Source organism: Balaenoptera borealis (assembly GCF_965194805.1).
Source record: "Balaenoptera borealis genome assembly, chromosome: 8".
Classification (NCBI taxonomy): Eukaryota; Metazoa; Chordata; class Mammalia; order Artiodactyla; family Balaenopteridae; genus Balaenoptera; species Balaenoptera borealis.
The window spans coordinates 46881833-46904281 of NC_138865.1; the positions used below are offsets into that span (position 1 = coordinate 46881833).

Below are 22449 nucleotides of genomic sequence, written 5' to 3' on the forward strand. Positions count from 1 at the left end.
AAAAGCTAGTGATTCCAGTGTTCCAAGATGGATATCATACAAGTTGTATTTCTCATACTGAAGGCCAATTCAGTTATTTCATTGTCCTTATAAAGAAAATATGTTACCTTTTGGTTAAATTACCCATGCAATGGGTTCAAATTCACCCTTTATTTAGATGGGTAATTTTTTAAAAAATACGCTGAAATCAGCAACGTTTGCATTTCTTGAGTGTTTGATATAGTGGGATTCAAACGAGAGAGAAACTTGGTTCCAACCAGGATCACTAGTTTTTATGTCCTTCCATCTCCCCATCATGTATACTGGCTTTGTCTACCCTGACAAAGAGACTAGGTAGCAGCATAGATAAATGTTTACAGTATGTAAAGTGATCAAAATAGAAAGCAAAATTACATGACACATAATGATGTCAACTATTTTAAAAATATGTAAGAATGTAAAAACAGATTGAATGGGAACATGGACACATGGGAATAGTTATAATATAAACATGAGAATGATTTTTTTCTCTTTGAAAAATTCTCTTTAATATTATTATAGTGGCTTTTAACAGAAGAAAAATTAATGAATTGGCACAATTAGAAGGTCTGCTTCTGCTTTCTCAGTTGTAGTGCTTTCTAATTTAGAACAACTTGATAATGGATGAATTTTATAGACATGGGTATGCCATTTTCTTAAATGTGAGTAGAAATTTGAATACAAATTGCTGTTAAAGATTAGGAAAAAATATTGAGTTTCTATCAAGTTAGTGATTCTAAACACACACACACATACACTTATTTCTCATATATTGAAATAAGTTGAAGTATGAAAGAAAAAGAAAAGGAATGGAGGGAGGATAGGGAAGAGAGAATTTATATGTATTGAGCTCTGTGAGTTCAAGTTGGACAAAAACAATGCTGGTACATCAAGCTGCCTACATGCTCCCAGAACTCATTTATCTATGTTCATGGGTTGTCCACATCGGTGGTGCTCACATTGTAATATTCAATCTGATGGGTGGGCCAGCTGTGCCCCAGCTCAGCTCTGCATCCTGCAAAACAACAAGCACCCCCTCCCAAAGTGTATGAATAACCAAGCTTTTACAAACTCGATTGTCAGATGATGGTCTAACTTTCATTTGTAACCACTATGATTATGGGGCAGCAACGTTTCCTCACATATCTGTGTAACTTCCAATTTATCAATTATCAAGATTTTTGTGACTTCTTATCACTTGGAGTTGGTCTTCTTAGAACATCACAGAAGTCATAAACATTCTTTTTTTACCTCTTTTTTTCCTAACTAAATTGGAAGCCTCTTGAAGACAAAGATTCAACTTCTACTTGTTTTGAACGTAAGAGGAACTAGTAAGAGATGGGATCCATTTGTCCATTCTTTTCCTGCCTGTCTCAGGCTTCCTCTTCTCTGCTAGATGCTGTCTCTACTTTAAATAATTCCATTTCAAATGCTGCTGCCATTTTCCCTGTGCATAGTACCTCCAAAAGAGTTGCAAATAAGATAAGAAAAACATTGGACTGGAGCAAAAGAGTCCTAATTTTTAGCCATGTGTCTGCCACTAAGTAGCAAAGTATGTGACACTGGGGGGGATATTTTGCTACCTTTCTGGGCCTTGGTTTTCTTATCTGTGGATTGAGGTGGGTAAACCAGTTGAGCTCCAAGACTCTTCCTGCTCTGCTATTCTGCCATTTTAAAAAAATTTTTTATTGTAGTATAGTTGATTTACAATGTTGTCTTAGGTTCAGGTGTACAGCAAAGTGAATCAGTTATACATACACATATATCTACTCTTTTTTAGATTCTTTTCCCATATAGGTCATTACAGAGTACTGAGTAGAGTTCCCTGTGCTATACGGTAGGTCCTTATTAGTTATCTATTTTATATATAGTAGTGTGAATATGTCAATCCCAATCTCCCAATTTATCCCACCCTACCCCCTGCTTCCCCCCTTGGTAACTGTAAGTTTGTTTTCTACATTTGTAATTCTATTTCCGTTTTGTTGATAAGTTTATTTGTACCCTTTTTTTTAGATTCCACATATAAGCAATATCATATGATATTTGTCTTTCTCTGTCTGACTTACTTCACTCAGTATTCTGTCATTTGTGATCATCTCTGAGGTATCTTCTGACCTAGAAGTTCTACGAGTCTCTAACTTTGTTAGATCAGGAGCCATTCAAGGCTGCTCTATGCGGCCCTGAGAGTTGTGTGGAGGTGCTTTGTGGGCCACTGTGGCATGGAGAAGCTGCGAAGGGGAGCCCAGCAGACTGCTTAATCAGAACAGCTCACTTTGACCTATTTTAGATACGGGTCTTCCTGAATATGATTTTTTTTTTTATAAATTTATTTTGTTTATTTATTTTTGGCTGCGTTGGGTCTTCATTGCTGCACACGGGCTTTCTCTAGTTGCAGCGAGTGGGGGCTACTCTTCGTGGTGGTGCACGGGCTTCTCATTGTGGTGGCTTCTCTTGTTGTGGAGCGTGGGCTCAGTAGTTGTGGCGCACAGGCTTAGTTGTTCCATGGCATGTGGGATCTTCCCAGACCAGGGGCTGGAACCTGTGTCCCCTGCATTGGCAGGCAGATTCTTAACCACTGCGCCACCAGGGAAGCCCTTCGTGAATAAGATTTTAATTGAAGAAAGGATTCTATGTTTTTTAAAAGAAAATTTGAAAACCTTTCATAGTAGGTTAAGAAACGTCCTTTAAAATTGTGTAAAAATACATTGATGGTGATTATGGTCTAGAATTTAAAAGATTGATTTGTGTGTAACGATCAGTCAATCTAAAATATTTTATGAAAGTAATTTGGAATTGTCTTGCAGGGAACATCAATTTTAGTCACTGTTCAACTAAGAATTAAGCTGACATGTCAGGAGAAAATGACTAGGCAGGTGGGAATATGTTTTATATGAATTTTAGGTACTGCACAGTGCAGTGACTTCCAATTGAGAGTCTGAGTAAAGTTCCTACCAGGCTGCAGTGAAGAATAATTATGAGAACAGGTAGCAGTTGTTTTCTTTTATATCTGCTTTCTTGGAAAATAAAAAAGACTTGTCAACTTTATGATAGTTTCCCCACTTTCTAAAATTCTATATGTCTATTACATCCACTAATGTCAGAACTATTGCTTTATGGCACTTAGCACAGCGCTAGGCTTTCAGGTGGTGCTCAATAGATGCTTGTCTGATTGAATAGTGTGTCAAGAACGCAGAGATTATATTCTAGCAAATCCAGTTAACCATACGATAAGCACAGAACCATCTAAAAGTCCCATATATCAAGAAAGGATTTTCCACGATATCTTTATTAAAGCATTTAATCAAACCCCATTGACTCAAACTTTTAAAATTTATAATGAAGGAGCCAAAAGGAAGCTAACACCCAGTCTTCCTTCTCTCTCTTTTTTTTTTTTTTTTCTCCTTCTTTTAGGCCTATTAATACCACTGTTTGCCTACATGATACGTTGAGACTGTTTACTGAAGGCTGCCCAATAAAGCTAACCATCCTTTATAACGCTGTTTCAGTTAAAAACCTATCACAAGTTAGAAAGAAAGTGACTCACACACTGCTTTTGGAATAATGTCATTCTGTCCTACCCCTCAAGCTTTAATACGACCCCCTCCAGAGCAATTCTTGTGGTGTTCAGGCTCTCTTTCGCTCACGCCTGGTCTTTTCATTGAGCTTATCCTGTTAAGTATCTAAAATCAATATCACATCATTGTTACATATCTAAGAAAGAGATTTTAGAAAACAACCCAATCCCCTCAAAAGCTAATCAAGTACGGTAATAACAATTATTTGATATCACAATGATTTGATAGAGGATCTCATATTGAGTGAGAGGAGAATTTTGTCATTTAAAATCCATTCTGCCTTCCATTCATGTACAATTTCCATTATATCTATGTTAAATAACATGTGTTTGAGAGTTCTCCAGTCCTAGAAATCAGTATCTCTCTCTCTCTCTCTCTCTCTCTCTCTCTCTCAAGCTGTAACAAGCCTTAGGACAGCCTCTGTTTCATTGGACTTAGGGATATCCATTATCATGTACAATGACTTCGCTAACATTTCAGACGAAGACTTCTGGCAGGGCATTCCAGAAGCCTGAGTGGCAGTCTCCACCAGGGAGACCCCAGAGGAAACAACTCACCCACCCATAAATCTGTTGCCTCCAGGGCAGAAAGCCCAATGAGTATCCTTCACATCAGGCCTCCCACACCCCAACATACGTACATGCATACACTCTCACAATTAGACGCTGTGATTAAGCTGAAGGGGTTTGTGAATTCAGATCATCAGTCACCTGGCCAGTTGCACTTGCACACAAAGCATAATTGTTTTCTCTCTTCCATCAGTGTCTCATCCAGGCATTTCTCCATGATAGTTTACGTGGTTTATGCTTTCTGGTTATGGCCTTCCTAATCCATTTTAGTTTCTCTGTCTTGGTGTTTTTTGTTTTGTTTTGTTTGTTTAATTTCCAGCCAGGTGCACTATCTGGAACCTGAGGTCTAAGGCCCAATGTCTTTGTTCCTCTACGTATATTTGAGTTTGGTCTCAAAAGAGACCTTTTGACTCTTGATTCTGCATTCCTAAGTGTGCCTGAATTCTATATTCTACCAACATTTTAACCAGCATTAAAAAATAAGACAGAATTCTAGGTTGACCCTAATCTGTACCCTCTAGTAGAATCTGAAGCACTTAAGGCAAGTAAGGAATAAATTTCTATCCACTATGGTCTTCTGAGCTTAGTGTTTTTTCTATTTATCTAGTGTGATGTAACAAACCACTCCAAAATGTAGTGGCTTAAAGTAATAATTTATTCTTGTCTCATGCACTGGTAGTTATAGGCCTCAGCTGGGCAGTACTTGCTTGGGTCCTTGTACACCTGCAGTCAAATGCTGGTTGGGACTGGAGTCACCTGAAGATTCCCTCACTGGTGCCTGGGCTGGAACAGCTGAGGCCTTGTCAGGCATCTCTACATGAAGCTTCTTCACATGGCTAGCTTGGACCTTCCCCACAGCATAGTGGTCTAAGAGCAGTTGGGTTTCTTATATGGCAGGTGGCCTCCCCAAAGTGGGCATTCCAAAAGATTCAAGTGGAAGTTGAAAAGTTTTGTACGACCTAGCCTCAGAAGTCACATGGCACCACTTTCTCTATGTTCTGTTGATCAAAGTAGTTGAATCTGGGCCAGCCCAGATTCAAGCAGGAAGAGTAATATACCTTCCCTTTCAAGGGAAGTGTGTACAGGGAAAAAAGGTATTGATGGCTGTCATCTTGGAGACAAGCTACCACAGTGGGTATCAAGTAAAGTGTATTATAGAAAACTAACACATTATAATTTTTAAAATAGCGACTAAATCATAGACTGATGTCCACTTCAGAAAAAAAGCTTGTGTGAACTCATTTCCTAAAATCTATTTAGAATAAATACCTTGAAAACCTACACTTAGAAAGGAGTATCAGCTGCTCCAGTGAACACAATTTAGGGATGAATGACTTGCTTAGTGGCTGGAAAATGACTGCATTAAAGTAGCATCCAACTTGTTTTAGAACCATTAGATCTTAAAGAGAGAACAAACTACCGGCTTATTGGTAGCTTTCAGACAAGGCAAACAGATCTGTTTTAGCAAATATATCTTCACGGTGGTTAAACCCAATTTCAGCCTGGTGCACAGTGCAAACCCATAAAAATATATTGCCTCACACATAGTAAGTGCACAATAAAAATTAGATCTAGGTATTTAATTAAATAATAGTGAATCATAGTCTGATCAAAGACAGTACTTAGTGATCCATTAGCAAAACAACTTTGTGTTATAGGCAGCGGTTTGAGGCTCTGCAAGAGTAAGGGAATTGCCCAAGGTCACACAGCTTTTAGGGAAAGAGCCAGGTTGGAGCTCATCTAGACTCAAATTCCCTCTTACTAGAGAGAGTATCATATCTCAAAGTGCTTAATGACCTGGGAATCTTACCTCAAAATGAATGCCATTATATTTCAGCTGGAGTTTTGCTGAATTCTGCAGAGAAGAGCTTGCCCCTCAATTAATGAGCACATGCAAATCTTAAGTCTTTCACATCTGCCAGATGAGTGCAAATGTGGATAATTAGGCCTGACCTTGAGCAGCCTATGTGGTTCACCCAGCTACAGATGTTGCAGCCAGTTGTCCTGGGATTTGATTAAATTGGGTATAAAACCAGCAAGAACCATTATGTGTCAGAAATAACTGATGGTTTTGCAAGGAATCTTGCTGAATGTGTGTGAATATTAAATTCCTCTTTGGGAGATTAAAAGTTCAACTGGACATATCCCTATACAAGAGGTTCTTTGAAAGCTGTGTCCATTAGAGCTGAAAGTAACAGATATGTATGTGTGTGTTGTGAAAGTATAAATCAATCTTTTTTTAAATAAGCATTTGTTGAGCTCTTTATATGCTTTTAGCCCTAAGCTAGGTACTAAGGGTGAGTGATAAAAGATAAAATTACCTCCCTTTAAGGAATTTCTAATTAAGTATAGTGGTGAAGACTAGTACATATAAATATTTAGATATTAAGAAATGATCAATTATTAATCCCTATGTCTTTAAACATGGGTTAAGAAAAGGAAAAAGAGCTCCCATTTAGGGTTTGTTATTGACAGAAAAGATTTCATGGGAGTACAGCTTGATATGGACTTTTAATGATACACAGTATTTGAAGAGGAAGAAGTCAGAGTTAATATTGACATATTATTCTTGAGGAACCAAGGATAATACTCAAATGATCCACAATCCAGCCTCAAAATGCTAGTTACCAAAAAAGCAAAGAAAATCTATTTCCTAACCTAGGATACATTTGAAATGGCCAAGGAAAAGAGGAATAAATCACCAAACATAATGTATGGTATTATACATTATAGATTAATGTATATTAATGTAAATTAAGTTGTAATTCAAACGTTAACCTAACCTCCAGAAAACTGGACAAATGTTAGCATCATCCGCAAATTTTCATATTAGTCAGTAAATCCTTTGCATTAACCATGGTCAAGTGGTTAATGCCTGTTATCCAGAGAATTATTGATTCTACGGCTGACTTCCTGTCTAATGACAACATAGTCCAACTAATATATGGAGAAAACAGTTCCAATGGTTCCACATGTGGCCTTTTCAGTGACGTTAATACGGATCCACCCATCAGCTTCACGTGCCTGTTACAGGAAGTCCGTCAGTTTGCTTTTGCACTGCCTCTTAGACAAGATCCATTTTAGAAAGTGATGCTTCACCCAAGGCTCCATTTACTTGGTTAACACTCCCTCACCAAAATTTCATTTATTACAAAAATTAAAGAGAAAGCAAAGCAAAAACCAACTAGAAATCTACCACTTTAACCCATTAACTTGATTTTCCCTCCTTGCCTTCTAATGCTCATCCATATGTACATATAATGTGTCCATAGTATTAATCCAAGTTTATTCTTTTTCACTTTACATTATATCATCAGACTCTATCCTAAGGAGAACATACTATATAGCACAGGGAACCCTACTCAATGATCTGTGGTGACCTAAATGGGAAGGAAATCTAAAAAAGAGTGGATATTTGTATACGTATAACTGATTCACTTTGCTGTACAGCAGAAACTAACACAACATTGTAAATCAACTATAATTCAACTTAAAAAATTAATAAAATAAACAACTCTATCCTAGTTGCTACAAGAGCTTCTATAACGACTAGTTTTCTGGCTGCATTGATTGCTCCCTTCTCTATTTTTCCAAAGCATGCTATTCTCACCTCTATTTTAACATTTACCATGTTGTATTAGAAAACCACATACCACTTACAGAAATTGCTATTTCTGTAAGTCAATAGCAGAAATATTGTGGTATGTGGTTTTTTTGTTGGTTTTTTTTTTTTTTGCTTCTTTTCCCTATGTACTAGACTATTTCCACCAAGAGACAGTTTCTTTTGCCTCTGCTCTAGTGATTTGCACAGGGTATGGCACAGAGATTCAATAAATAATTGTTAAATAAGTTAGCGATGGTGCATACATTACTTTGAGCCTGTATGTCATAATTTATGTAACCGCTGTTTCTATGATTGAAATGCTATCTTATTTTTTTCACTTATATATAGCCCCTCTTGGAATGAGTACTCAAATTTTAGAAAATATAAGGATTTGAGACAGCGTATGAAGCTGACAGTGTTGTCAGTAATAGGTTAGGGCAAAAGACTGGAAGGGCGTTTTTCAGTCAAAATTCATCAAACTGATGGTGAGTTACTGAGGTTCACAGCCAACTGCGTTATTATCACCTTTGCAAGTAACTTGAAAGAAGCAGTAAAGCAATATTAATTAATCTGAATGCCCAGGGTGGGAATTTCCCATAATCCAGGTGTGGGTTTAGCTGGAGAAACCAGTGAAAATGAGTGTATGGATTTAATGACAGCTGGAATCTTGTGGAAATCAAGAGGCAGGTGAAAGAAGATGGGGAACAGGGACACATTTTTGAAATGGAAGACAGCTCAGCTGACTCATAGCAGGCATTGAAACACATAATATTTTAAGATGATGGTCCATTCCCCACAAAATAATGCAAATACGTAATGGGATTTCCTTCTACAGAAAGAAAATCATATTCCTCAATTTTTGTTTTCAGAAATGCTCTACCTCCATAGGCATCCTTTGAGGTGGGAGAGACAGCTAGTCTGCCAATGTGAAATTACGTAGTCGCTGTGTTATGGCCAGCGATGTTGTTACTCATCATCAACATCTGAGTTGTGTTCCTATGTGTTCAAAGTTGCCCTTCACGTTGTCTGCTCCTCCCTTTTTGTCTATATTCTTTTCATGGGCAACCAACTCCAGTGTTCTAAAAATAAGAATGTTTCTATGCCTGGCTTCTGCCCAGCCTTGAGAGAATGGCACTAATTATAGTTCCCAGAGAAGAGGAGCCCAAGTGAAGCTCTCAGCTATCTTTGTGTTATCATTTGAGCACAGATCTTGAGGGCTTATGGGGGTAACCTTCGAGGTCACCTAGTCCATTTGCTTGTTCTGAGGTAAAAAGACTGATGCCACAAGTGAATCATCCCAGAGAGGAAAAATTAGCCTCTCTCTTAGCTCTACAGAGAAAGCAGTAGACACCACCAGTAACTCAGTACACAGAAATTCGTCCACTTGTTTATCTTGCTTAACCAAATTCCATGTGTAATGGTGTGAGTTCCTTACTATAAGTACTTTGAGAAAGAAGAACAGAGCTTAGGGGAATCATTAGGATTTGTATTATTTTCCCTTGATTTTTGATTCATTGATGGCTTTTCTGTGTAGTGTGAAGTTTACCTGCTATGGTCCTGACCTGCTCAAATGTATTTAGTGGGAAGTAGGCAGGAAAGGATTCTTGCCCCTTGGAAAGTGACTCTCTTTACCGGTGGTCCTGAACTTCTTGGCTTCTTCAGCAGAGCAAAGTCAGTTCTCTGTTTTTAGGTACGGTGGGAAGGATGGATGCCAGGTAGCAGTTAGTGTGTGATATTTATTTCCATGGCACGAACGTCTTATATCTACAGAGAGCAAAGCATTTGATGCCTCTTTGTCAGAGGTGATGTAGTATATCAAAATGGTTAAGCACACAGACTCTGTGTCAGACAGATTTGAATTTTAATTGTTGAATTGCTATTTCTGTAAGTCAAGAATAGTAGAATATTAGCAATTTCATACGATTCAGTCTAATAACTAGACAGTGTATATCATCAGTAAAAGTGGGAGAAAGCATGAACTATTTGCTAAAAGTTATTTAGCATTTGAAAGTTATCAAAAATTCATTCAAAGGAAAGACTACTTAATACATGCTGGAGCAACAGGGGTGGATTTATATAGAAATGGGGCTTAATTGAAGCCTCTAAAACTGGGACTCCTCTTCATTCTTTATTTCTCTTCTTCTCTTACATCCTAATGAGCTTTCCTAACTTTGGTAGCAATGTAGAAGCAAGAGGAGAATACAGTCAATAATATCATAATAACTTTGTATGGTGTATGATGTATAAAAATATTGAATCACTATGTTGTACTCCTGAAACTAATTAAGTCAACTATACTTCAATAAAAGGAAAAAGAAGCAATAGGGGGAAAACAATAGATTTGAAGTCATAAAACTTGGGTTCAAATCCTGGCTCTACCACTTTCTTGAATGAATTTGGTCAAGTGATTTTACCTTTTCAGGTCTCTCTTTCCTCATCTGGCCTATATGAGAAAAATGTCAGTCTTGTTGGGTGAGAACTTAATGAGACAATATATATGAAAGAGTGCAAGACAGTGTTTGACCCACAGTTATCTGTGTCCTTTTGTTCTGGTCATGGGGCTTTGGTTCCAGTAGCACACAGTGACAGTACAACTGCCACATGAATGATAATGATGATGGCCTTCTGGCCATGTCTGCCCAAAGCATTTCATGGCTGCCCAAAGCATGTCTGCCCAAAGCATTTCATCCCCTAGTGCTTGCCAGAACCTTCCATTCATGGAGTAGTTTCTTCTGTAGTTCCCATACACACACACACACACACACACACACAGACACACACACACACACACACACACACGGTTCAATAGGTCATTTAATAAGTACTTACTGAAAATACACTGTATACTTTGAGGACGATGCAATGGATAAGATAGAGTCCCCACCTGAATAGAGCTTATATTTCCACTGGGAAACTAAACAATCAAAAATGAACAAATAAACATATAATACATTTCCAGGGAGTGACAGAAGCTTTGAACAACAAATCAGGATGAGAGGAAAGGATGATAGATGGACCCTTGATCAGAATCCTGAACTTAGTGAAGGAGCAAATCAGTCAAAGATCCAGGAAAGAGTTTTCCAGGCAGAAGGAAGAGAGATTGCAAATGTCTCAAGATGGGAATGATCTGGCGACATTCAAAAATATCAATAACGTTAGTGTAGCTAGAGATGAGGGAACAGAGGAAGAGGACAGAAAAAATGACAATATAAAGCTTGTAAACCTGGCTTTAAAAACAAGAGTTTCTTATGTGGACTTGGAAACAATGAGGGTGAAGAGTGGGGTAAGGGTGACCTGATTGCTCTGGAAGTTGAGTGGAAATTATGAAGGCCAGTGTGTGAGCACCTATAGAGGAAGGAGATGGAGAGGCTACTGCAGTCATCTAGGCAAGAGGTAATTACAGCTTGAACTAGGGTGGCAGTGGTGGAAATAGTGAGAAGTAGTTAGTGTCTCAGTTTTTACCTTTTGAAGATAGAGTAATCAATCCCATTGCTGATGAATTGGATGAGGGGCATGTAAGAGAGAGGAATCAAGGATAGCTCTTGATTTTTGCCTTGAGCAATTGGATGCTTGGTGGTGCCATTTACAGAGACGGGAAGAGTCAGGGAAAAGCAAGTCTCCAGGGAGGTCAGTTGGGTTTTTTTGTGTGTGGGGGGGGGAGTGGTGGTTGATATTCAAAGAGTCATAAATGAAGCTGGGCCCCTCATTCTATAAGTGGAACTTTGTAAGTCCACGTGATTTTATGCACTCTTTCCAAGGCTATGGTCTGAGCAACAGATAGTATCATTCATGCATAAAGCCAGGGGTCGCTTCACATGTAATCCCACTTCTCCCATAACCAAATGATTTTTTTTTGGCATTCAAAGTAAATAATTTCAAATCGAATATCTTGTTTATTTAATATAACAGCAATCTAAAGCTATTATCTCAGCTGTTCAGGGCATCGTACTTTCCATGCTGATGTTGAAAGTCTAATTCATACTTAAACCAATTATTTTTTAAAAAGTGAAACTTCCCTGACTGTAGACATACTCCACCACCTTTAAAGTGTTTAGCATTCAGATTCAAAATCAAAAACTGCTTATTAAGAAGATCTGATATAACAGATACTTGGCTCATTGTAAAAATCATCTCATTTTTATCCTCATATATATGCTTTCAGGCGGGTTTTTGAACTCCATTATATTGAGTAGGAGACTGAAATGTAGGAAAGTTAATAATTACCTCAGGCTCACAAAACAAGTTGGTCATTAGTGAGATTTCGTGAAAAAGTGGGAATTACCACTTCTCACCCTCATCCCATAGAAAACAGCCCCCAAAGCAGGTCTTCCTGACTCTGAGTTGAGAAGACCTACAGGGAGGCTTCTTTCATGCCACTTATCCTTTTAGATGGTGGGAGAACATTCCAAAAAGAAAAAAAAACAAACAGTGCCACACATTTTTCTACCTTTATACATATCTCGCCATCCTCTAGCTCCTTTCACCATAGTCTTAAAAATCATCACGTCACATAGTGCCTTTAAAACCATGTATTTTAGAATATATAGTTCTACATCATCTGGAGAATGGTTTTAGAGACTTTGGGGAGAACATGCTCAAGGGAAAAATAGGGGGTATTCTAACTTTTTATGTTGGATGCATACTGTGAATTGTATGTCTGATGCCTTGCTATGGATCTGCTAAATTTTTTAAAGACAGACATAGTTTTATTTATTTATTTGTTTGTTTGTTTGTTTATTCAGCCTTATTGAGGTATAATTGGTATACAAAAAACTTCACATGATTAATGTATAAAGTTTAGTGAGTTAGGACACGATTAAGGTATACATGTACACTTGTGTTACCCTCACCACAATCCAAGTAATAAACACTTACATCACCTCCAAAAGTTTTCTTCTGTCCTTTTGTTCTTTTGTTTGTTTTTTTGTGGTAAGAACACTTAACATGAGATCTACCCTCTTAACATATTTTTAAGTACAGAATAACGTATTGTTGCATGTAGGCACTATTTTGTACAGCAGATCTCTGGAACCCACTCATCCTGCCTAACTGTAAATTGTGAAATATTATTTTGACTAACTAAAATTTCACACATTCACATCAAAGCAGACCCAGAGCCAAAAAGAAGTGGAGAAAAAATAGATACACGTGTATACATGATGCACATAGCTGATGTGTTATGACACCCATCTTGAGGAATGAGAACCCACTGATAGACACACCCTTTCTCCTCACTTGGAAAGAAGAATGTCACAACAGTTCTGTTGTCTCATTTCCATGCATTTATATCACACCTAGACTGTCAAACTAAAATATTCAGGGTCAAGAGACATGTGACTAATTGCTTTTTTTAAACAGAAGTGCTTACTTTAGTTTAGCCTCTCCCCGCAAAACACCATTGTTTACAGCTTTTATCTCATCATTAAATACCCCATTCTCTTCTCCTCCCCAACATCTACTGTGATAATTACATCTTAAGCAGATCATTAAAACTCTCTAAATCTTTCCCCATTAGTAAAATGGGAATACTATTAATACCACCACGTATGATGTGGTAAGGATTTTAAAAAGTAATAGAGGATGAATATAAACTAGTAACACCATTCTCCTCACCCCACTCTGCTTCTAGAATGTAAACATTTAGAGCAAGAGTTAGCTATGATGTCTAATTTAGAGCTAGAAGCACAGAAAATGGATTAACTATGATGCTGACTTTGTCAGTGTCCTATAGTGGATTTCCATCTCCTTAGCCCAGAAAAGAATGGTGCTCTTTTTTTTTAATTGAGGTATAATTGATGTACAATGTTATATGTTTCAGGTGTACAACAGTGATTCACAATTTTTAAAGGTTATTCCATTTATAGTTATTATAAAATATTGGCTATATTCCCTGTGTTATACAATACATCTTTGTAGCTTACATAGAGAACAGACTTGGTTACCAGCGGGGAAAGGGAAGGGGGGCCTAACAAGGATAGGGGATTAAGAGGTACAAACTATTATGTGTAAAATAAACTATGCTCTTTCTATATTCCTCTCAGACCTTAAGCCAGAGCCCAAGTGCAGGCCTATTGACTGTTAGTTTCAACCACCAGGTGGCATGATAAGGAAATGATGTGTTTCCCTTCTACTCAGAGCTTTGAAGGAAGTTTTGAAGTAGGAACATATGTACTTAACAAGACAAATGTTCCAAAGACTCGATTCCATTTCCTGACACCATTTCCCCTGGCCAGATGTGCTACAGCTCATTGCTCACCTATTAAAGCCTAGTTGGTTCTCACATTCAAGATGCATTGGGAAGGTCCATACACAGCCTTCCACTGCTAATAAGATGAAGGCAATGGTTGTTCAGGGCTCGTAAACCTGTGACCCTCATAGATCAATTTCAGAGCACTATTGTGCTTAAATGAACACAGTCCCAGCAACCAAGAATAATTTTAAAACAACTCAAACTAGCATTACTCAATATTATGAAGGGGACAGGAAATCCCCCAGCAATAAAATTTAAAATCCCTTTCCAGGTTCTTCCCAATCCATTGCCACATACAGTACAGCTCTGCTTCTCAAAACCAGTGAAAACTCTTACAGCCCTTGTTTTTGCTTCCCCCTGCCTGCTTTTCTATCGTTTCTCCATTGTACAGCCCTGGAACTGTCCAAGACTACATCTTACAGCTGAAGAGAAGGGTAGGTTCTAATGTAGACCTTGCCAGAAATCTCTAGTGGGTAAGCAGAGAAAACAATCTGGGAAAACTCAAAAATTAATCACTTACAGTTTGTTATAAATTGGATAAAAGCCTTTTGTCAGAGATATAGTTGCAAAAATTATCCAGTCTGTGGCTTAGATTTTTTAAACTATTTCTTTCAAAGAGAAATAATTTTTAATCTTGGGCAAAAAAAAGTGATATGGCAATAAAAAGTAAACCCTGGCAGAATGTGAAAAAAATTAATCACTTATATCTTGGCTTATTGTACCCACACTTAAGAAATGCAACAAACAGTGCTGCAAATTGCAAAAGGAACAGTGAGATCCGGTTGCAGAAAACACTGAATTAGAAATCTAAAGTTTCATTCCAATTAATTGTATAAACTTTAAAAGGTGACTTTACCTCTCTGATTCTTCACTTGCTCCCTTTTATTGATATGGAAACCAAGGCTTTTCTTAGTAAGATGAAAAGACTGACATAAAGTCCCGAGGGTCATCGGTGAGCAGGAGAGCTCTAGGAGGGCAAGAACCATGTCTTTATGTGTTTTTGTATCTCTGGTACCTACTTGACAGGGCCTGGCACGTGTAAGCACCCAATGGCTTTTGGATGGATGCAAGACTTGTACCTGGGCTGCTGAATCCAGAGCCAAAGCCCATGGGCTATCGCACTTGGTCTCTCACTTCCTCACTGTGCCTCTTTTCTATTAATGTCCCACCCCCTTCAGGTGATTGACAAGCACTTCTAGTCTACGCACTAAAGGTACAGAATACCAGTCCTCAACCATGTCATTATTTTAATGGTGAGACTATCTCTAACATTAACTAATATTTTTGAGTTAACCTTTTGATGTTAATGTTAACAGAGCCTCTAAGCTGCAAGTATTTTTCATAACTAGATGGCACAATTTGTTCCCATTGCTCTAAAATTATTTCCCCGTTTTCTCTGAGAAAAAATGATGTATTCATACCCTTATTGTTAGCATCATGATTTAGGAAGATATTTCAAGGTCACTTGGATGTATTTTATTAGAAATTACTATTTTAAGTGTTACGTGTTTTTATGTGTCTAGTGTATTATCGGATGGAGTCAGGGCAACAGAGAAGAACAAAGTAGGAAAGACACAGTGTGTATCGTGTGCTGTATCCACAACTGATTGATGACACGCATGTAGCACTTTGCAGTTTACAAAACGTGCTTATTTTCTGATTAACTCCTCTGAACGATCATGAGAGGTTGGTATTATTGTTAACCAGTTTACAGATAGGAAGCTGAGGCTGAGCATGATTTAAGTGACTTGTTCAAGATCACAAAGCTGGGTCTGAGATTCCCAGCCAGGTTCTCTGCTCTCAGAACGAATTTTGAGCAAGGATAGTAGAACAATTAAGGATATATCATCTTTGGCCAGATTGCTTAGTATTAATATCCCAGTGTTGCTACTTATTAGCTGTGTGAGCTAAATAAGGCAAGTCACGTAACGTTTTTGTGCCTTAGTTTGCCATTCTCAAAATGGGAAGAAAAACAGAACTTACCCCATTGGGTTTTCAGGGGAATTGCATTAATGCATATGATTTTCTTAGAACCAGCATGTTAGGAAATACTTAATAAGTGTGTGTGTGTGTGTGTGCATGCGTGTTTTCACTAGACTGAACTGTTTCTCACATTTCTGGAAATCTCTCACACATTAGCTCCTAAAGTACATTTCACTTCCTTTCATCAAAAGAGCTGATTCTTGGCAGCAGCCTGATTATAAATTATGTACAGTGTATTTATGAGGAGATTGTGAGTATGCGTCAGCCCATCCATTTGGGAACAGGGTCCCAACGTGTAGAAGATGAACACAGACAAAACCCTGACCTCGAATGTCATCTCCATTAAGGTGCTTCTCAGATAAAATCCCTACGCTTCAGGAGCTGATTGCCGCAGTAACCCTGCAGCCCGCAGAACATAATGCAAGCTCTAATTTAAAATTTCATGCAGGAAGGAAAACTTACAGTTTTCACAGAGTCTGTAGATCAAAAACAAGACGAGAACTAAGTGTCTGCCCAGTGTATCAAGCATGGAAGCAGGCAGTGTGGCTTTTGAGTTCTTTCCTAGTCAATTTTATCGATTAAACCTCAAACTCTCTAACGTGGTTCCTGTTGCTTGGATGTCTAAAAGCAGCCTTTGAACAAAGTGAGGAGACTCAATCCAAACAGTCAGGGAGTAGAAATACTGTTCAAAATACGGTTGTATCTGCTTTAGAGCCGCTAAAAACCAAGGGACCAAACTGAGTCTCAAAAGGTTTAGGGTCACACGTGCTGAATTCTATCACTTGACTTAGAGGTGCCATGTTTGACTTGCTGGCTCTTCACTAAGCTGGATGAACAGGAAACTCTGCTCTTTGAACCAGGCAGGAGCAGCAACAGCCCCAGGGCCCTCCTGGGTGGGTTAAGACAGCTCCTAGGCTGCCTGGGTGGGTGCATTTCCTCATCAGCCTCATCTTTCTCATCATCTTCATTCAAATCAGGCCATGCTACAAAACTACCCTCATTCTGCCTCTGGGAGACCATATGGGGTTGCAGAAATCACATGAACCTCAGGGTCAGGGAAAACTGGGTCTGTTTGAGTCCATGATTTGCTTTTTATTACCTGTGTGATAAAGGGCAACTCACTTATCCTCTTTCTGCTTCAATATCTTTATCTGTAAATGGAGATAAAAAATAGTAATTTACAACGTTGTCAGGAGGATTAAATGAGATAATACATGAGAAAGCATTCAGCACATATCAGGATCAGGTACTTAAATGTCAGTTCAGGGAGAGAGAGAAAGAGAAACAGAAGGCATTTGTATTGACTGACTTTTAGAGAGAGAGAACTTCTGGAAAAATACAGATGAGTGTCTGACTTGTTAATAAAATTTTAACTTGACTGAGATCAATAAAAGGCCCCATGTGTTGACTACAAATACACACTCATCAGCAATCCCAAGGAAAATCTATCAGGGTTATTTCCTTTCATTAAAGAGCAATATAAAGAGTGATCAACTCTCCTAATTGACCTGTGGTTTGCTTTCATACATTACACTTCTGTTCTGCACAGAGGGCACAAATCTTCCAATTACCTTTAGTTCATAATTCATTACATCACATTAGAAGCTAAACATGAACACAGAAAAAGGACCACTTGAGGAGCACTTCTCCTATCGCGTTCTTATCCCCCAAAGCTGCCTGAGTCTCCTCACGGTTGATGTGTGTAAGAGCAAAAGGAATATCTTCACCCACCCCAGGTTGGCCAACCTCTTACATCTGAAATCAAAGCAACTGCATAGTGGGGTCAAGAACAAGACAGCCCTCTCACTCAGGACCAGAAATGAATAGCACACCAACTAATGAAGAAGGCATTACAGGCCTGATCACACAAGGAGGCCTGGAAAAATGCCAAGGCAACATCTGTAGTTTCATAAAGATGGTGAAAGGCAAGCTAATCATCTTGTTGATGGTGGTCAAACATTGAAGATAGTCCCTTTAAGGGCAGTGGCAATACATTCTGTCTTTTGGACTTAGAAGCAAAAATAATGATAATAGTGTACAATACTGGATGTCCAGAATCCTGGATGATTATCTGGTACTGGCTATCTTTCTGGAAATCTGAGTGCCTCAGACTTAACCAGCAAAATGGATTATTCATTGGGGAATTTTCTTGCTAGTTCATTGCCAGGGAAGTGAATGAATGAATGAATGAATGATGTAGAAATGTACTGGGCATCCTGCAAGTTTGAGGACATTATAGCCAGAGCTGTGCCTTTCTCTACCTCTGTTTTGGACTAGCTTTATTACTATACGTTATTATTTTTTTTAACATCTTTATTGGAGTATAATTGCTTTACAATGTTGTGTTAGTTTCTGCTGTATAACAAATACTATACATTATTTCGTTTCTTCTGACTGGACAGCAATCCTTCCTTTGCACCTTTGTCTCTTAGCATCAAAACAAGATTCTTGCCACCCAGTGAAACAGAAGCTAAAGCACCCTGAATAGCTAGTGTTGGAAACAGGTACTCTGTACCCTGGGCCCTGTCCCCTTCGTATGTCAACACTGGCTGGAAAGGGAACCCAGCTCCCTTAATTAGTGACAAAGGATGACTACCCACGTGCAATGAGACTCTTCCTCTTCAGGAGCCACACTGGTTTTTTCTGAACATGTTTTCCTTTATTCGTTAGCCATATGAATATGCAATTTTGTCAAATGTCTGTTCAGTTTTTTGTCTGTGTTTACATTGGGTTGTCTGTCTTTTTTAGTATTGATTTGCAGGAGTTCTTTTTTTTAACTTTGTATTTTATATTGGAGCATAGTTGATTAACAATGTTGTGATAGTTTCAGGTGTACAGCAGAGTGATTCACTTAGACATACACGTGTATCTGTTCTTTTTCAAATTCTTTTCCCATTTAGGTTGTTACATAATATTGAGCAGCGTTCCCTATGCTATACAGTAGGTCCTTGAACCACACTTTTAAAACAACTCTGGTTTTCAGTTGGTTCTCATTTACATTAAGGGTTTGGTTTGCTTATTTCTGAGAAAGAGTTGGTTTTAGTATTTCCTTTGTAAGCCTTTGTCCTTTAATATGTGATAATAGAATTTTTCCAATTATTATGACGGGATATCTTTCATTTTCTTATTGTCCTTAATATCGAAGGATCACAGTGGAATGTTCTTCCAAATTGTCTTGACATTGCAGAAGTGAGCTGGAGGGGAAGTAAAATGCATGCTTCTGCTGTCCATAAAGATTATGTACTTTATCACACCTCTTTTTCTTTTCCATCGAGGTAGATTACTAGCAGGAAGAGAATAGAAAATGACATAAAACAAAATTCACAAGATAATTTAAAAACTACTTCATTGGTACGATAATTTTAAAATATATATTTACACATTATATTTAATCCTAAAGATCATCCAGTTCAGTTCCTTCAGGACATATATGAAAAACAGACTAAGTGACCTCTCCCAGATAACCGAGTGAAAGAGTGACCCAGGCGTACGTTAACCCTATGTCTTCCCACTTCACTGCATTTCCTTCCTGTGTGTGTTAAACTCATAGCAAACCGAAAGAGGACATAAAGATCAATGACTTGAGGGACAGTAAAATGGAAATGAAGATGGTAAATCCTGGCACAAGAGTTCCACTAACCTTGCACGGCTAATTAATCTGATCCTCTTTCCTGGTGAGCCCACACACAGCCTTCTCAACCCAGTGCTTCCGATAGCCATTCCCATGGATTAGATTTGTTACACAATGTGAAGCATATTTCCTATTTTGGGTTTAGCAGTTAAGTGCACGGAGTTTGGAATAGGATTCATCAATGTTCAAATTCCAGTTGCACCACTTAGCAGCTGTGTGACCTTGAGCAAGTGACTTGACTCCTCTGAGCCTTGAGTTCTGTAAAATAGAAGGTAGTTTTCCTTTTGGGGTTGGTAAGTGGTGAGTAAAGTTCTTGGCACAGTGCATGGCATATAGTACCCTCTCAATCAGTGATATCAATTATTATTCAAAAGAATCAACCACTTTTCTGTATTTTCTGCTTTTCAACTTTGAAGCATTAGGTTTATCAAAATGTGCGTGAGGAGAGTTTTATGGAGCTATTCAATGGCATCTCAGCCCTTTTTGCTGGATTCTATATTAAAAATAATAATAAATAAGTCTAGGAGAGACTCCATTTAGAAGTAAATTCTCCCAGGTAGAACCTGTTTGTCTCTTTCCAGCCACGTGATCAGTGTTCCTCCAAAGTATTGTTGCATTGAATTGCAGTTCAGCTAAAGATCGCTCACTTAGAGGCTAAAGAAGCCTGGCAAGATTTTAGAATTCAGGATGGAATCAATGTCAAAGCTGAATCTGGAGATGAATTGTTCTTACATCCATCCCATCCCAGGAGCAAAGGGTACAAGAGACAAAAACAATATAAAGTGTGGCCAGGTCGAAAAGGCTCTTTGATGAGATGTCCTCTCCGGAGACACTATCCAGGAAGAGGGGGCTAAAAGCAGTAGAGCACACACTCAACTGAACCAAAAATGTTTTCATTGACGCCCACCGGGGCTTGTTTGCAGAGCCTGAATCTGGGGCAAACAGTTTGCCGCATCTCTTAATGTCTGGTCTCAGCACTTATTTAATTTGAGATGTATTTCTTTCCTGTTAAAAACAGTTGCAGTCACTCTTTGGCATGAATTGTTTTCTGTAAAGCATGGTGCCAGTGTGAGACTGTTGTATTGGCTGGTGACATGTTTAGGCTTCCATGTGATTGGGGAGCAGTTCAGATAACCACTTTAAATATTTCACTAACACAGTAGTAATATTTAAAATAAATATTTTAAAAGTATACTGTGATAGTGCTGTTTATCATACTCACACTTTTTTATTTTTAATAAAATTTGTCTTCTGAGGATATGTCATCAAGAGCTCTCCCTAGAATATTATCATTTGTAACAGATGCTTCTGAATAGTTTATTTCTATTTATACTAGTAGCCACGGAGTCATGGTAACCTGGGGAAGTGCAAAAGCAAAACATATTTTTCTTTTGAGGACATAAGGGTAAGCCACAGAAAAAATTGTCGGGCGCCCTTCGAGTTCTCTGTCTCCTGAAGTAATGAATTCGTCACCCAGAGGGGCATGAATATTCCCAGCAGGTGAAGCTTCCCTGGTTGTCTGGGAGGTTTAATTCTCAGATATTGACCGTTCGGAGTGACTGTGAAATGCCACCTCCCGTCTTCGTGCCTATGGTGTGGTTGTGAGCACCATTCTCCCTTCTGGTCGTCTGCTTTTTTGAAAGAGAAAAAATGGAGACAAAGTCCGAATTTTAGCATGATGCCTAGAGTCTATTTCCATTAATATTTCATAATTACTGAGAGAGAGCCTCTTATGAATTTTCAGGTGTGTGCTTCCAATTCATTTTTTTTCCCATTTACATAAAAAGTCGATTGGAACACGAGTCTTTGTCGCTGCCTTAGTGGAATCTTCTCATGGGATTTCTCACAGAGATGTCTGTGCTCGAAACCAAACTTAGATCAAAAAATATACAGAAGGTTCTGCAAAATATCATGGGAGTGGTCCAGCTCATAGTGTATTCCTGTCACACAGAGAATTCTTTTCCAGCTAGTCTGACTCGTGGCCCAGCATCTGCTCTCCTGGGAACTGTAGAAAGTGTACAACATTTAGATTTGTACCTTCATACAACTTAATGAATCTCCTTCCTACAACTTAAATCCATTGAAAAAATGAAGGTAAAATGTTTGAATAGTCTTTTTTTTAGAAAGAGGGGGCCGTACAGCGCAGTGGATAAAAGTAGAGATGACAGAGCCAGACCTACTGTGAGCATGTGACATCAAGTCCATTTCCTAAGGGCTCTGAGAATCAATCGTGTCATCCACCAAACAGATGACAGCAGTACCTCCTTCATACAGGTGCGAGGAGTACATGAGATGATACACAGAGAAGCCAGCACAGTGTCTGGCATATAAATTATAGCTATTTCATTATTCAGAGGTTTTCTGAATTCAGGTAATTTGGTCTCAAAAATTATTCTATGGAAATACAAACTCTGGATGTGCCTCAGCAGAAAGGCGTAGTTTAAGTCATGATGCAACAGTTCTGCTGCAAAGAGGGACTCTGGTTCAAAACTGGAGAAGTCTGTCTTGTAAGAATGGTCCATGTTCCTTCCCGGAAGGCTGACTTCAGGCAGAGACGTTGAGGACAGGTCCCTCTGTGGGGAGGCCAAGCAGCTCTCCACGTGACACTCGAACTCAGGCACCAGCTTCATCTGCTGTAACAAAAGGATAGTGAGGCAGGCCATGTGCCAGGAAGGAAAGCCCCTTCCGGTATTGTTCTATTTCACTGCCCGAGCCATCATTTCATTTACCTCCGTCTTATGTTTGGGCAGGTTCACATGTGGCACTTTTACAGCCTGTGTGGGAAGCTAATTAATAATAATTCAGATAAAGTGAGTGCT

The 22449-nt window shown here is 38.6% G+C and overlaps 1 protein-coding gene and 1 long non-coding RNA gene across 13 annotated transcripts in view; one reads left to right on the forward strand and one right to left on the reverse strand.

Annotated features, from left to right (window-relative positions):
- The window catches only part of LINGO2 (leucine rich repeat and Ig domain containing 2), a 1216268-nt gene that overhangs the window by 1158967 nt on the left and 34852 nt on the right, over positions 1-22449 (forward strand). The gene's annotated exons all lie outside the window — the stretch shown is intronic.
- The window catches only part of LOC309632771, a 39567-nt gene continuing 27672 nt past the window's right edge, over positions 10555-22449 (reverse strand). For 4 of the 5 annotated variants that reach the window (XR_014247055.1, XR_014247056.1, XR_014247057.1 and 1 more), the window contains one exon: positions 10555-22263. This is a non-coding gene — a long non-coding RNA (uncharacterized lncRNA). The remainder of the gene's footprint in view (positions 22264-22449) is intronic. The other variant, XR_014247058.1, reaches the window with a different exon arrangement.